Consider the following 7,250-nt stretch of genomic DNA (forward strand, 5'->3'; position numbering starts at 1 on the left):
TCAAAGATCAAGCCTTGAGTTCAAGATGCACACATAGCTTTGCATTTCACTGTCTGATGGGTGAGGGACTCTGGGCCTCAAGGAATGGCTGTGAATACTGTATTGCTTCTAAATCGCTACTTCTCTCTCCTCCAAGTCCCAGCGCTCCTCAGCCTACTCAGCTGAACCCCCGGAACTAATAACTACTTGCCATTAAAAATGTTGAGGGCTCAACTGGGCAGTGGGGCACATGTGTAAAAGGAGCGGCGGGCCACTTCCCACCGCCCGCCTGTCCAGCTTTACCCAAATAATTACATGGAAACTGTATTCATTTAAACACTGCTTGGCCCCTTATCTGTAGCCTCTTATTGGCTAACTCTTACATATTGATCTAACCCATTTCTAATAATCTGTGTAGCACCACGAGGTGGTGGCTTACCAGGAGGATTCTAACCTGCGTCTGTCTTGGAGAGGAAAGTCATGGCGTCTGCCTAACTGCCCTTCTTCCTCCCAGCATTCTGTTCTATCTACTCCACCTACCTATGTTCTGACCTATCAGGCCAAGCAGTTTCTTTATTAATTAACCAATGAAAGCAACAAATAGACAGTTAACCCTCCTCCATCACACATGCCTTTAATCCCAGCACTCGGGAGGCAGAAGCAGGCGGATCTCCATAAGTTTGAGGCCAGCCTGGTCTACAAGAGCTAATTTCAGGACAAGCTACAAAGCTCCAAAGAAACCCTGTCTCAAAAAACAAAAACAAAATATTGAGGACTCACATCCCCCACAAAATTTATTTGCAGTTGGTGTCAATGAAAAAGGAGATACATTTACTTGGGTGGTGTAGCCACTGAGAAGGGGCTCATGATCCTGTACTCAAACTCCGATAAAACTCATTAGGTCACAAAGGGAAAATGAAGCCATAAAAAGAGGCAGGGGGCTGGTTAGCAACAGAAAGGGGATTATGAGAAGTGGGGAGACGAGTGTGATATAAACATATTGTGTTCATGTGTGAAAGTGTCATGATGAAGACCGTTGCTGTGCACAATGTCACGATGAAGACCGTTGCTGTGCACAATGTCACGATGAAGACCGTTGCTGTGCACAATGTCACGATGAAGACCGTTGCTGTGCACAATGTCACGATGAAGACCGTTGCTGTGCACAATGTCACGATGAAGACCGTTGCTGTGCACAATGTCACGATGAAGACCGTTGCTGTGCACAGTGAATTCATTCTAATAAACATCTTTTAAGGGACGGTGCCTGAAAAGGAGGCAAACCTGATATCTTTGGGGCCTCACATCTCCTAAAAATCCATGATTATTCTGTACTCCATATTATATCTCATTTTGTGTTAGCATAGCAATAGTATTTTAGGCAATTCAGCCCGGGGTAAAATTGATGCTCCAAGTGTGATGAACCGTCCCTTCTGTGCTTCAAGACTCCAGCACACTGTTAAACATTCCCCAGCCTGAAAAGCTCAGGATAACAGATTCATATTTCATAACAAGGAGAGATGTTCAGGGCGTATCTCCAAGGGATACCAAGTAGGATACCAAGCATTACGATATCTTTTACATTCCTGAAAGGCTGTATTGTCTATATATGTATACTAAAAATCTCACAGAGATTATATATATGGCTTATAAAAAATGTGGGAGGTTTCTATCTTGCTCTTTTTATCTGATTATGCCATATTATTTTCCTACTATGAGCATATGAAGAGATTATATAATTTGTAGTAAGTTTCTTTGGGAAAGGTGGTTAGTTTTGCTTGGAAGTTTGTTGTTGTTCGGAGTTTCAGATTTTTTTTTTGTATTTGTGTGTGTATGCACAAGCACGTGTGTGAGAGCGTGCATTTGCGCATGCGTGCCATATGTGTGGGGGTGCCCATGGAGACTGGAAGGGTGTGTTGGATCCCTTGGACCTGGAGGGACAGGTAGTTGTGAGGGACCCGACTTAGGTATTATGAAGTGAAAGCCTTCCAGCCCTCCGGGAGAATAGCAAATGCTCTTAACTGCTGAGCCATCTCTCATCCAGTCTTGGCTTTTTTGAGTCAGGATTTCACATTATATCCTGGACTGGCCTAGAACTCACTATGTAGCCCAAGATAGCCACTAACTAGAACAATCATCCCGCCTCAGTGCTGGGATTACAGGCATGAGCCACTTTGATGGGCTGTTAGGTTTGCTTTTTAAGATTCAAGAGTTAACCGCTGCCTGAATTATTTAGACACCTCTTCAGCAGGCTTATCCTTTAAAAGCCTGAAGCCATTTCCCCGTGATGCAGGGACACCAAACTGAAGAAAACCGCAGTACATGAGAGTGTACGTTCTCCCTGGCTGCCCTCTTTGTCACTTGCAGCAGTGACCTGGAATTCCTGGGATGCTTATACAAACTCCTCTCCCCTTCAGAGTGTGCTGTGATTAGCCCAGCCAGCCGCCTGCTTGCCAACACTGTTGAGTTATCCATCCCAGCTTTCTGTATCCTGCCTACGCCGTCCTAGCCGTCAGCTCCAGTCTACCCAAAGCTTTGCAGTCCCAACCCCAGTCTTAACACAAGGGATTCATAGATACTGCTGTAAGCAGAGACGTAAAGAGCTCCCCCACACTGGACTGATTGCCCTCAAGCTGATGCTGGCTGACGCTTGTCATAACCCACTAGACATTTGAAACTTGTGGACTAGCCTGGCCCTCTTCTTACTCTCAAAGATGCCTCTACTGCAAGCTCAGCCTCCTGTCCTTCTGTCTTTACCTCATTCCTAGGTCCCAACCCAGATCCCATTACTGTCCTTCTTATGATATCATTAATCCCATTTGTTCATTGCAGAATCATGTTGTGAAGAGCACCGGTCGAGCATCTCATGCATATGCTCCTTTGATTTTTCAGATGGAGTCTCATGTGTTCTCAGCTGGTCTCAGACTCACTGCATAACAGAGGATGCCCTTCTCATCGTCCTCCTCCTGAATACTGGGACTAGAAGCATGTGTGCCAGGTTAGAGTTATATGATGCTGTCGACTGAACCCGGGGCTCTGTGCTTGCTGGGCAAGCTCTCTAGCCACTGAGCCACACCTCCAGCCCTGTGCGTTTTCTTTAAATGTCCGTGGTAACCCTGTGAGGTAGATTTCACTAGCCTCACTTCACAGATGAGGGAACGGAAGCGCGAAGAGCTCTAATAAAGCCTAAAATAATGATCCAGCTGTCTTCTGCTGCCTCTTGAATCACTCCTAAACTTAGCAGCTAAAGACAGCTCTTTCATTCAGAGGTCACCCAGACCCAGTCAAACAATTCTTACCTGAGATTGTTCATGCTTTTGCAATTAAATGGTTTTGCAGTTAAGGGCCAAGTCAAGCAATTCAGGGGTTTCCTAACAACATACAATTACCTTGATGACTGTCTTGTTTCTGTTAACCAGGATCTTACTATGTAACTTAGGCTAGCCTATAACTCACTTATATAGCCCAGGCTGGCCCAGAGCCTCCACTTCTCTTCCTTCACATCCCCCCAGCGCGGGGATTAAAAACATGCGTCCACTGCACCCTCTTTTCAAAGCTTTTCTTACAAGTCTAAAGGTTGACACTGGTATGAACTAGGACTTTGAATTCAAAAATACACCCATATATGGCTTCACTGTGGCATCTTTCCCCTTGAGTCTTTTGTGATGTTCTCACAACATGATGGCTGAGTTCTACAGCATACAAGAGCTGTGGTTTACATGATGGCTGTCTCTGTCAACCTCATGCATTGAGATTTAATCCCCCAGGGAAATGGTATTTTACTTTTTAAAAGATGGGACCTAGTGGGAAATGATTAGGCCATGAGGGCACCGTCTTCAGAAGGGATGAATATAGTTCTTACAGGACCAAGTAAGTTCTTGTGAGAATGGGTTATGAAGAAAGGCCACTCCACTGAGCCTCTTCTGCCCTATAATGGTTGGCTCCCTTCCTCCATCTCCACCACGTGACACAGTCAGATGGCAGTGCCATGGCATCAGGCTTCCCAGCCACACCAAAATCATAAGTCAAAGAAGCCTCTTTTTATATAGCAGGCACTAATTACCTTATCACAGCAACAGTGGAGCGAGCTGGCATCCGAGGGAAACACATTAAGTGCAGGCATTTTTGTGACTTACCCGCAGAAGTCACACGGCACTTCTCAAAGGTCTGCCCAGGCTTCAGAGGACAGAATATAGACTGCACCAAATGGTAAATGCAGCATTGTCACACTGCAGGAAGAACATACTGGATGGGACATATTGTGGTGGCCATCTTTAGCACATACAATCTGCTCCAGTCACATGGCAAAAAGCTTGGGCCGAGGCAGCATTCGGACCTAGTTTGCCCTAACTTCATAGGCCTGTCCCTTGTTTGCTTGGGATTTTTATTGTGTAGCTAGCTGGATGAGTGTGTTATTTTGGTTTTGTTTTTGTATTTTATTTGAAACAACATCCTCACCATGAAGCTCAGGCCTCCAATTCTCATCGTGACTCAGCCTCCTGGGTGCTGAGATTACCGGCCTCCGCTTCCATATCAGCTAGCTTACGTTCTTAAATCACGAGAGTAGACTGCCAAGCCAGATCCATAACATCCCAAGCGCTAGTCTGTGATGGAGAACACAGCACGTCCGAGGGACATTAAACAATAAGTGCGCCCTGGAAGGGGAGGCTGGGGTATTGAGATGCCTGGGAACAGAACAGTACCATACAATTTAACAAACAGTTGAGAATATTTAGCCTAAGAGGAAAACTTAAAAGTGGCATTACATCTTTCTCCAAATGTGCTAAGGGCAAAGGTAGCTGAGAAAGACAAGTCTTAGGGGCTCTAACGGATAAAGAACCAGGGGGGCAGGTCCCAGTCTTAATGAGGTTTGGTGCATGTGGCCTGACGCTGACTTTGGATTCAAGCAAGCCTTGTTCAAATTGCCTACCTTCCCTGAGCCTCATGCTCTGCATCTGTCAGACATTAATAGTTTATCCTACCACTGAGAGCAAGGGCTCAGTACTTTGTTTATCCATGTTCACAACAATGCTGTTCACAGTCATCTAATTGTAGACACAACTTGGGTGTCTACCAGTGGGCAATTGTACAAGCACACTGTGTTGGTAAATGCATGCAGCAGAGTAACATTCAGCCTTGAAAAGAAAGGGGAGGCTGATGTGTGCACCCAGGGGTAAACCTTGAAGAAGCCATATAAACTGAGATAAGCCAGGCTAGTGTTTTGCAATGTGAAGAGAGTTCTAGAGTTGGGCGAATGGTTCCCAATAGTACACCAGTACTTGCTATCATTGAACTGCATGCTGGGAAATGGCTACAATGTGGCTAGTGATATGTGGAGAATATGGGTTCTAGACCCCGTGCCCAAAGAGAATGGTTAAGACATTGTATTTTTACGTTGTGTGCATTTATTTCATCAAAATGTAAATGCCAGAAGAAACATGTAAGTTGCTTCAGAAAAATGGAGATAGTGCATGTACAGCGTTCTGCTCGTTGGAGCTTCTTAAGAAGAAGACCATCTGCTGGCAAAAGCAAACACACACCAGGGCAGGGAAAATGACTCAATGGCTAAAGCGCTTGCTACCTAAACCTGACATGAGTTCAGCTCCTGGAATTCACATAAAGGTGAAAGGAGAGAATCAACTGCACAGAGCTGTCTCCTGACTTCCACAGAAATGCTACAGTGCTTGCTCCCCTTTCCCCCATCCCACCACCCCCACACACACAAGCAAAGCACCAATGTTTTCAAAACAGATTGTTATACAAGAGAGAAAAATTATACTTGGCAATAGAACTCTCTGGATGGAATGAATGTTGGACTAAACACTTGAGTCTTTGGCCCACTTGGCCCACCCAAGATGAAGTCTGAAGTCCCAGCTTTTAAGGCTGTTCATTGTCTTCTGCTGGGTTTAACCTTAGGGCCTCCCTGGGGCCTTGGAAGAACTGGCTAGGGAACAACAGAAGGAGACCAGGGAAGCACGGAGCTGCTGCAGGGTCGGCACTGGACCCTCGAGAAGTGTGGCTGAGGCAGTAGATGTCACCAGGAGTGATTAGAGTCAGAAGATATCAAATCAGTTCTAGAAACATCCACTGAGACCAGATTGACCTAGGTGTGGTCTCTGCAAGCAGGCTCCAGTCTCTAAGAGAAGGACATAGTAGAAATTGAGATCCCTATAAAGAAGGATGACCCCACACACACACACACACACACACAAAGTACTGATAACAAATTAAGAAGTGAAGTCTCGAATCAGCAGCAAGAAGGAAGGGAAGAAAGGAAAGGGGAGGTGGGGAAATTTTGACTCCCTGTTTATCTGAACGGTCTGTGCAGTGCACAGCATGTCTAGGGATGGTTTTAAGTATTTCATGAATGTTAACTAGTTTAAGCATCATGATGCTTCTTTAAAGTGCGCACGCACGTACGCGCACACACACACATACACACCTGTTAAGCGTATGGAAACCCACGCAGAAAAACTAATTTAATTGCCTCCATACCCACAGCTACAGAGCTGTAGAGTCCAAGAGGCTGGAGGTGCAGCTCAGTTGGCTGAGTGCTTACCTAACATGCAGGAAGCCCTGGATTTGATTCCCAGAACCATATAACTAAGCGTAGTGGCTCAGACCTGTAATCCTAGAATTTGGGAGTTGGATTCAGGAGGATCAGAAGTCCAAGGCCATCCTTGGCTACAAAGAAAGTTTGAGGTCACCCTGGGCATAAGGCCCTGTCTCCAAAAAGGGGACAGGAGTGACAGTGGGTGGCAGGGAGGCTGGTGAAATGGCTCAGCAGTTAAAAGCACTTGCTTCTCTTCCAGAAGACCCAAGTTTGGGTCTCTGCATGAACCTTAGGCAGAGGCCTGTAACTCAGATTCCACCATGAGATCCAAAGGCCTCTTGGGGCACCTGCACAAATATGGCATGCATTCACACACACACACACACATACTCATAAATAAATAAATTTTTTTTTCATTTGTCAAAATCGGGCTTGAGCCCAGGAAGCCTAGCTCCAGATACACAGTCTTTACTGTTTCACTTTCCACCTCATGGGAGCCAGGCAAATGTACACACACACCATGTAACTCAGCTCTGCAGAGAGGGCAGTTATTATGGCCTCCTAGCCAGAGGAAGAAAGCTGAGGTACCAAGGAACAGAGATGCTCGCAGACATCATTCAGCCAATAGAGAACTGAGATAGGACGCTAATACGGCTCTTAAGCTCTTCACAGGGCAAGTTCAATAGGCTCAAGGACACATGCCGAGTTACAGGACCCC

Source organism: Myodes glareolus, chromosome 17, assembly GCF_982192425.1.
Source record: "Myodes glareolus chromosome 17, mMyoGla1.1, whole genome shotgun sequence".
Lineage (NCBI taxonomy): Eukaryota > Metazoa > Chordata > Mammalia > Rodentia > Cricetidae > Myodes > Myodes glareolus.